Genomic DNA, 9,981 nt, shown 5'->3' on the forward strand with positions numbered 1-9,981 from the left:
GGCCCCCACCCCTCTCCCCTTATCCCCCACGACGGAAACCCTAGCCCACTCCCGATCCCCACTCTCCCCTCACTCCCCCGATCTGGATCGAGATCGGGGCGACCACGCCACCGCCCCGGATCGCCGTCGCCTCCTCGCCCCCCCCCCCACCTCGCCGGCGGCCCCCGCCGCCCCACCGCCGCCCGGACCCCCCCCCTCATCCTCCTCTCCACCGTCCGGGGTCCCCTCCTCCCCTCCGTCGCCCCCAAGCACGAGCAACCGCCGCCGCGGGTCGATCCCGACCCCCTCCGCCTCCCCGACGCCGGCGAGCTCGCCCCCGCCCGCCTCCTCGCCGGTCGTCACCGCCCTCCACCGAGCCCGCTCGCATAGACCCGGCGCGCCCCGATGTGAGCTCGCCCCCTCCCCCTCCGTCGTTCCCCTCTCTCCCCCCTCCCGAACGACGCCGCGCCCGGAGCCCCGTCGCCGGCTCCGCCCCGGCTCCGGCCACCCGCGGCCACGCCGCCTTCCCCCCCCCCCCCGTGCCCTCTCCTTCCTCCCTCGCCGAACGGCGCCCTCGTTCCCCCCCTCCCGGCTCACCGCGCCCCGGTTTTCCCCCTCCCCTGCATGTTCTTCCCCGGCCACGCCCGGTACGTGCTCGCCACGCACTGGCCGTGCGCGCGCACGCGCCTGCGCCCCGGCCACCGTCGCCGTTGGTCACTGCGCCCGGCTCCATGGCGCCCCTGTTCTCCCCGCTCCGCCCTGTGCGTCGTCTCCGGCCGCCACACACGGCCTCGGCAAGCCCCGACCCTCCTCCTGTCATGCTGCCGCGGCTCCGCCGCCCCCAACCGCGCTGCTGGCCCGCGCCGCGGCCAACCCCTCTCGGTCGACGCCCTGGCTCCGGCCACTCCGGCCGCCGCGGCCGGCGACTCCCCTGGCCGGCGACCTGCGGCGCTGGGTCAGGGGCTCGACCCGCTAACGTGCGCCCCGTAGCCCCCTGCACCCGCGCGCCCATGCGCCCGCACCCGTTAAGGCCCCCCCAGGGCCACTGACATGGGGCCCCCACCCCCAGAACGCAAAAAAAAGAAAGAAATAAATAAATAATAATAATAATAAAAATAAAAATAAATAAATAATAAAATAAATAAAAAACAATAAATATAATTAATGAAATTAAAATGATTTAATAAAATTATTAATTAATTAATTAATTAATTAAGTTAATTAATCCGGTTTAATTAAATTAATTAACTAGTTAAGTTTAATTAAACTGTAATTAGATTAACCTAAACCCTAATTAATTTAAATAGAGAATGACAGGTGGGTCCCACTGGACCCACATGTCAGGGTTGACTCAGTCAACCCCTGTTGACTGCTGACGTCAGCATGACATCATGCTGACGTCATAAATCCATTTTTTCGAATTAATTAAATAATTAATTAAATTCCAGAAATTGTTAAAAATCTTTTAAAAATCATATCTTTTAATCCGTAACTCGGATTAAAATATTTTCAACATGAAAGTTGCTCAGAACGACGTGACGATTCCGGATACGCAGTCCGTTCGTCTGCCACACACCCCTAGCATACCGAACACACAACTTTCCCCTCCGGTTCGCCAGTCCAAAAACGCGAAACACCGGGAATACTTTCCCGGATGTTTCCCCCTTTCGTCGGTATCACCTACTATCGCGATTGAGCACACCTAGCATCGTTACTTGTCATGTCATGCATCGATATGCATTTGTTTGCATGGTATTCATTGTTTCTTCCCCCTCTTCTCTCCGGTAGACTACGAGACCGACGCTGCTGCTGCCCAGTTCGACTACGGAGTTGACGACCCCTCTCTCTTGCCAGAGCAACCAGGCAAGCCCCCCCCTTGATCACCAGATATCGCCTATTCTCCTCTATACTGCTTGCATTAGAGTAGTGTAGCATGTTACTGCTTTCATTATTCCTATTCTGATGCATAGCCTGACATTGTCGCTACATCTGTTGATACCTTACCTGCAATCCTAAATACTTAGTATAGGATGCTAGTTTATCATTGTTGGCCCTACCTTCGTGTCAGTCTGCCTTGCTATAATATTGGGCCGTGATCACTCGGGAGGTGATCACGGGTATATACTATACATACATACATACTATACAGAGGGTGACTAAAGTCGGGTCAGCTCGAAGAGTACCCGCGAGTGATTCACGGATTGGGGGCTGAAAGAACCTTGTCCCGACGGCCCTCTGTGTGGATCTTTGTGGCGAAGCGGCAGGGCAGGTTGAGACCACCTAGGAGACAGGTGGGCCTGGCCCTGTTCGGCGTTCGCGGATACTTAACACGCTTAACGAGATCTTGGTATTTGATCTGAGTCTGGCTACGAGCCTATACGCACTAACCATCTACGTGGGAGTAGTTATGGGTATCCCGACGTCGTGGTATCAGCCGAAGCACTTCAGACGTCAGCGACGGAGCGGCGCGCGCCGGATTGGAACGTAAGCCTGCTCTTGTATTAAGGGGCTAGTTCTGCTTTCGGCCGCGTACGCAACGTGCAGGTGTGCTATGGGCGATGGGCCAGACCCCTTTGCGCTTAGGTTTAGACCGGCGTGCTGGCCTCTCTGTTGAGCCTAGGTGGGGCTGCGACGTGTTGATCTTCCGAGGCCGGGCATGACCCAGGAAAGTGTGTCCGGCCAAATGGGATCGAGCGTGTTGGGCTATGTGGTGCACCCCTGCAGGGAAGTTAATCTATTCGAATAGCCGTGATCTTCCGTAACAGGACGACTTGGAGTTGTACCTTGACCTTATGACAACTAGAACCGGATACTTAATAAAACACACCCTTCCAAGTGCCAGATACAACCGGTGGTCGCTCTACCTCAGGGATATGAGGAGGGGATCGCCGGGTAGGATTATGCTATGAGATGTTACTTGGAGATGCTACTTGGAGGACTTCAATCTACTCTCTTATACTTGATGCAAGACGAAGGTGACCAGAAGCGTAGTCTTCGACAGGATTAGTTATCCCCCTCTTATTCTGGCATTCTGCAGTTCAGTCCACTGATATGGCCCCTTTACACATATACCCATGCATATGTAGTGTAGTTCCTTGCTTGCGAGTACTTTGGATGAGTACTCACGGTTGCTTTCTCCCCCCTTTTCTCCCCCTTTCCTTTCTTTCTGGTTGTCGCAACCAGAAGCTGGAGTCCAGGAGTCAGACGCCACCATCGACGACGACCCCTACTACACTGGAGGTGCCTACTACTACGTGCTGCCCGCTGATGACGACCTGGAGTAGTTTAGGAGGATCCCAGGCAGGAGGCCTGCGCCTCTTTCGATCTGTATCCCAGTTTGTGCTAGCCTTCTTAAGGCAGACTTGTTTAACTTATGTCTGTACTCAGATATTGTTGCTTCCGCTGACTCGTCTATGATCGAGCACTTGTATTCGCGCCCTCGAGGCCCCTGGCTTGTATTATGATGCTTGTATGACTTATTTTATTTGTAGAGTTGTGTTGTGATATCTTCCCGTGAGTCCCTGATCTTGATCGTACACATTTGCGTGCATGATTAGTGTACGATTGAATCGGGGGCGTTACACTCAGACTATGAGATTATGCAACTCCCGAATACCGGAGGAACACTTTGTGTGCTATCAGACGTCACAAGTAAATGGGTGATTATAAAGATGCTCTACAGGTGTCTCCGAAGGTGTTTGTTGGGTTGGCATAGATCGAGATTAGGATTTGTCACTCCGTGTTTCAGAGAGGTATCTCTGGGCCCTCTTAGTAATACTCATCACTATAAGCCTTGCAAGCATTGTGACTAATGAGTTAGTTACGGGATGAAGTATTACAAAATGAGTAAAGAGACTTTCCGGTAACGAGATTGAACTAGGTATGATGATACCGACGATTGAATCTCGGGCAAGTAACATACCGATGACAAAGGGAACAACGTATGTTGTTATGCGGTTTGACCGATAAAGATCTTCATAGAATATGTAGGAACCAATATGAGCATCCAGGTTCCGCTATTTGATTGACCGAAGACGTGTCTCGGTCATGTCTACATAGTTCTCGAACCCATAGGGTCCGCATGCTTAATGTTCGATGACGATTGGTATTATGAGTTTATGTGATTTGATGTACCAAATGTTGTTCTGAGTCCCGAATGAGATCACGGACATGATGAGGAGTCTCGAAATGGTCGAGCCATAAAGACTGATATATTGGAAGACTATATTCGGACACCGGAATAGTTCCAAGGTGTATCGGGTAATTTCCGGAGTACCGGGGGGTTACCGGACCCCCCCCCCCCCGGGGGGGGGGGGGGTTAATGGGCCTCATGGGCCAAGTGGTGGAAGAGAGGAGACAGGCCAAGGTGTGGCACGCGCGCCCCTAGCCCAAACCGAATTGGACTATGGGGGCCGGGCCCCCTTTCCTTCTCTCCACCCCCTCCTTCCCCCTTCTCCTTGTTGGAATAGGAAGGGGGGCGAATCTTACTTGGAGTAGGATTGCCCCCCCATGGCGCGCCTCCTTCCCTGGCCAACCTCCCACTCCTCTCGTCCTTTATATACGGGGGAGGGGGCACCCCATAGACACACAAGTTGATCTTTAGCCGTGTGCGGTGCCCCCTCCACAGTTTTCCACCTCGGTCATATCGTCGTAGTGCTTAGGCGAAGCCCTGCGCCGGTAACTTCATCACCACCGTCACCACGCCGTCGTGCTGACGGAACTCTCCCTCGGCCTCAGCTGGATCTAGAGTTCGAGGGACGTCACCGAGCTGAACGTGTGCAGATCGCGGAGGTGTCGTGCGTTCGGTACTTGATCGGTTGGATCGCGAAGGCGTTTGAATACATCAACCGCGTTATTTAACGCTTCCGCTTTCGGTCTATGAGGGTACGTGGACACACTCTCCCCTCTCGTTGCTATGCATCACCTAGACAGATCTTGCGTGATCGTAGGATTTTTTTTGAAATTACTGCGTTCCCCAACACAAACTAGATTAAAATAGCTTTAAAATAGATTTTCTATAATCTCCATGGGCTGATGTCGAAGACATAAACAAGGAATACACTTTCACTTAAAAATGGTTCGGAATGGGCTGGAGTGGTTGGTTGGTGGGACCACCCAGTCAAACATGATATTTGAGATTGAAGTGTTTGAAAATATTTGGATATATCTTCAAACATGATATTTGAGAATAGGAGATTAAATTGAAGAAACCATTATTAACAATGACAAAAGCAACATGTGGGCATGGATCAAAACAAGGGATATTTACTTTGACAGTCTAAAATTTGTGATGTATCTTGAGTCCAAACTGTAATGACTCTCATGTTTAATGACGATTGAGGTGTTTTGAAGTATTGTTTGAATACATCCTCAAACATAATAAAAAAAAATTAAAGTAAGTGAACAAAACAAAAAAAATATTGTGTGGGTTGGGGTGAAGTGGGGGGGGGGGGGTTATTATCGGTTAGTGTATTTCACCTAATTTTGTAACGCAAGCATCCTGGTCAATATGTCCTCAAGATTAGATCAAGTTACACAATCATGTTGAAGTTAAACCATCTTGTTCAATTAAAAAATGATAATATTTTTTGATGTATGTTGAATCAAACCTCACACAAAACGGTGGAGAATAGTTGAATCGTTGAGATATGTGAATAATTATTCCAACTATATTTGAAAAATCCAGCAAATAATGTGGAATGAAGATAAGAAAAAAACAAATGAAAAAAACCAAATGTGGCCATGGAAAAAAAAAACCTGGCGCTCTAACGTGATGTATCTTCAATCCAAATAATATTGACCCTCTAGATAATGCCACAAAAAGTAATGACAAGATAAGGGAGGCAGAAAAAGGAAGATTGCGGTGAACGTGGATCGAACACGCGACCTTCAAATCTTCAGTCTGACGCTCTCCCATCTGAGCTATCTCCGCATTATGTAATTTTGGTTAGTTCTGTTTATGTATCTTGGATTTCTGACTCACTTCATATTTGACTCGACACTAACGCTCTTCAAACTAACATAAGGCCTCGGAATCTCCACGTAGCAGCGATCAGTAAATGTATTATATTACGCACCTCGTACAACCGTAGCATAGACTTCTCGACATATTTTATACGTACTTGATGATGTTCTTTCTTTACATGGAAGAAGGAAATCCATGATCTATGGAACAATCGTAAAGGTCCAGAACAAACGCAGTTTAATTAGGCAGTACTATATACATACTATGGACTAGCCCATTGGCTCATTAGCAAATTGTTTAATTAACCTCTGAATTTCTTCTTGGCTTTGGGCGGTAGACGGTCTGCAGCGCCGCTTTCTTGTCAGAAGCGAATGCATCAGTACAAGAGCCGCCGGTGCCACAGCTCCGGCGAGCAATCTCTCCTGCCGCCGCTCGCTGCACGAGTGGGAAGCCCATCTCCTGCATGAAGCCAACTACCCGGCGCCGCGCGCGCTGGGACGGTGGAGGCTCAGCGCCGGCGGCGTCCCCCCCCCCCCCCCCCCAATCCCGTCCCATGCCCGGCGTCACGAGCCCCGACAAGTTCCGGACCGAGATTGGGCGTGCGCGGGCGTCTCTGTCAGAGTAGCAGCGGGCCCCCCCGCAGTACATCGCCGGTAACCACGAGGCGTGGGCGGCGTACTTTGAACGCCGGCAAGCGGAGCGGTTGGCCTCTACCAACAACGCGCCGGTGGGGCGGGGGAGCAAGAACAGGGACGGCCGCCGCCTGTGGTGGGGCGCCCTCGGCCGCACGCTCCACGCCGTCCTCGAGTATCTTGAGGGCGACAACGACTCTCCGTTGACGTACCCGGCCGCCCTGGTCCCCGCCGGAGTGGCGGCCAATGGATGCCGAGGAGGACCAGCTCCTCTTCCTCCTCCTCCCGATCCTCCTCCCACTCCTCTGGGTCGCCGACGCTCTTCAGTATCAAGGCTGAGCCCGCGGAAACCCATCTCGGCAGCGCCGGCATCATCATCGACGAGGATGGGCATCCCTCCTCCTCGGCTCCTCCCTGCTTCGTTAAGCCCAAAACGGAGCCGGGGCTCACCGCCGTCAAGACGGAGCCGGGGCTCGCCGACGTGAAGACGGAGCCGGGGCTCGAGATCGACGACGATGCAGCCATGAAGTGGGTGCGTGAAGACTGGGCGCGGCTGGAGATGGAGCGCCAGCACCGCGCCCTGGAGGAGATCATCACGCGTTGCCGTGGGCGCGACAAAGGGGGTGTGGTCGTGCTTGAAGACAGCGACGACGACGCGCCACTACCGGTCCGCCTAGGCGACCCCGGGCAAGGGTCCAGCGGCGTGAATAAGGAGAAGGACGACGACGACGGCGGTGGCGACGACGGCGACTACGCCGCGTTCAGCGAGTTCTTCGGCCTGTAGTCACGGTGCACTGTTTTTTTAGTGAGTTTCTTGTTTTCTATGTAAAAACATGTTGAACGCCGAAGTTTATGTCCTGTTCGCCGAAACTTTGTCATGTTTGCCGAATTTTAGCCGTTTTCCTTTTCAAAACAGTATTAAAAGAGGCGTCGGGGGCGACCCTGGGGGTGGCGGCTGGGAACCCGATCGTCCCCAAGCCGATTTTTAGCGTCGGGTCGCCCCCAGGTGGCGATTTTAAGAACCCCCTGGGGGGCCAACGGCTGGGGTTGCTCTTAGCGCAAGACCTTTTATAACGCTATATCGTGCGCTATTGAAAACCATGGTGTATATGTTAGGGAACGTAATAATTTCAAAAAAATTCCTACGCACACGCAAGATCATGGTGATGCATAGCAACGAGAGGGGAGAGTGTTGTCCACGTACCCTCGTAGACCGAAAGCGGAAGCATTAGCACAACGCGGTTAATGTAGTCGTATGTCTTCACGGCCTGACCGATCCAGCACCGAAAACACGCCACCTCCGAGTTCTTGCACACGTTCAGCTCGATGACGTCCCTCTAACTCCGATCCAGCCGAGTGTCGAAGGAGAGTTCCGTCAGCACGACGGCGTGGTGACGATGATGATGTTCTACCGACGCAGGGATTCGCCTAAGCACCGCTACAATATTATTGAGGTGGAATATGGTGGAGGGGGCACCGCACACGGCTAATAGATCTCAAGGATCAATTGTTGTTGTGTCTAGAGGTGCCCCCTGCCCCCGTATATAAAGGAGCAAGGGGGAGGGGGCGGCCGGCCAGGAGGAGTCCTACTCCCATCGGGAGTAGGACTCCCTCCTTTCCTTGTCCAAGTAGGAGAGGCGGAAGGAAGGGAGAGAGGGGAGGAAGGTAAGGGGGGCGCCCCCCCCCCTCCTTGTCCTATTCGGACTAGAGGGGGAGGGGGCACGCGGCCTGCCCTGGCCGCCCCTCCTCTTCTCCACTTTGGGCCCATGAGGCCCACTAACCCCCGAGGGGGTTCCGGTAACCCCCCGGTACTCCGGTATATATCTGATAACCCCCGGAACCATTCCGGTGTCCGAACATAGTCGTCCAATATATCAATGTTCATGTCTCGACCATTTCGAGACTTCTCGTCATGTCCGTGATCATATCCGGGACTCCGAACTATCTTCGGTGCATCAAAACACATGAACTCATAATATAACTGTCATCTAACTTTAAGCGTGCGGACCCTACGGGTTCGAGAACTATGTAGACATGACCGAGACATGTTTCCGATCAATAACCAATAGCGGAACCTGGATGCTCATATTGGCTCCTACATATTCTACGAAGATCTTTATCGGTCAAACCGCATAACACCATACGTTGTTCCCTTTGTCATCGGTATGTTACTTGCCCGAGATTTGATCGTCGGTATCTCAATACCTAGTTCAATCTCGTTACCGGCAAGTATCTTTACTCGTTATGTAATGCATCATTCCGTAACTAACTCCTTAGCTACATTTCTTGCAAGTCTTATAATGATGTGCATTACCGAGAGGGCCCAGAGATACCTCTCCGACAATCGAAGTGACAAAACCTAATCTCGAAATACGTCAACTCAACATGTACCTTTGGAGACACCTGTAGAGCTCCTTTATAATCACCCAGTTTCATTGTGACGTTTGGTAGCACACAAAGTGTTCCTCTGGTAAACGGGAGTTGCATAATCTCATAGTTGTAGGAACATGTATAAGTCATGAAGAAAGCAATAGCAACATACTAAATGATCAAGTGCTAAGTTAACAGAATGGGTCAAGTCAATCACATCATTCTCCTAATGATGTGATCCCGTTAATCAAATGACAACTCATGTCTATGGTCAGGAAACACAACCATCATTGATCAACAAGCTAGTCAAGTAAAGGCATACTAGTGACACTATGTATGTCTATGTATTCACACATGCATTATGTTTCCGGTTACTACAATTCTAGCATGAATAATAAGCATTTATCATGATATAAGGAAATAAATAATAACTTTATTATTGCCTCTAGGGCATATTTCCTTCAGTCTCCCACTTGCACTAGAGTCAATAATCTGGATTACACAGTAATTGTTCTAACACCCATGGAGCCTTGGTGTTGATCATGTTTTGCTCGTGGAAGAGGCTTAGTCAATGGGTCTGCAACATTCAGATCCGTATGTATCTTGCAAATCTCTATGTCTCCCACCTGGACTTGGTCCCGGTTGGAATTGAAGCGTCTTTTGATGTGCTTGGTCCTCTTGTGAAATCTGGATTCCTTTGCCAAGGCAATTGCACCAGTATTGTCACAGAAGATCTCCATTGGTCCCGATGCACTAGGTATGACACCTAGATCGGATATGAACTCCTTCATCCAGACTCCTTCATTTGCTGCTTCCGAAGCAGCTATGTACTCCGCTTCGCATGTAGATCCCGCCACGACACTTTGTTTAGAACTGCACCAACTGACAGCTCCACCGTTCAATATAAACACCTATCCGGTTTGCGATTTAGAATCATCTGGATCAGTGTCAAAGCTTGCATCGACATAACCATTTATGACTAGCTCTTTGTCACCTCCATAAACAAGAAACATATCCTTAGTCCTTTTCAGGTAT

General features: G+C 51.2%; 1 non-coding gene across 1 annotated transcript; it reads right to left on the minus strand.

Moving 5' to 3' along the window:
- Positions 1-5,838: 5,838 nt before the first annotated feature.
- TRNAF-GAA (transfer RNA phenylalanine (anticodon GAA)) lies at positions 5,839-5,911 on the minus strand. Its single transcript has one exon. It is a non-coding gene; the product is annotated as a tRNA-Phe (tRNA).
- Positions 5,912-9,981: the final 4,070 nt, after the last annotated feature.

The sequence above is a fragment of the Triticum aestivum genome, chromosome 7B (assembly GCF_018294505.1).
Source record: "Triticum aestivum cultivar Chinese Spring chromosome 7B, IWGSC CS RefSeq v2.1, whole genome shotgun sequence".
NCBI lineage: Eukaryota > Viridiplantae > Streptophyta > Magnoliopsida > Poales > Poaceae > Triticum > Triticum aestivum.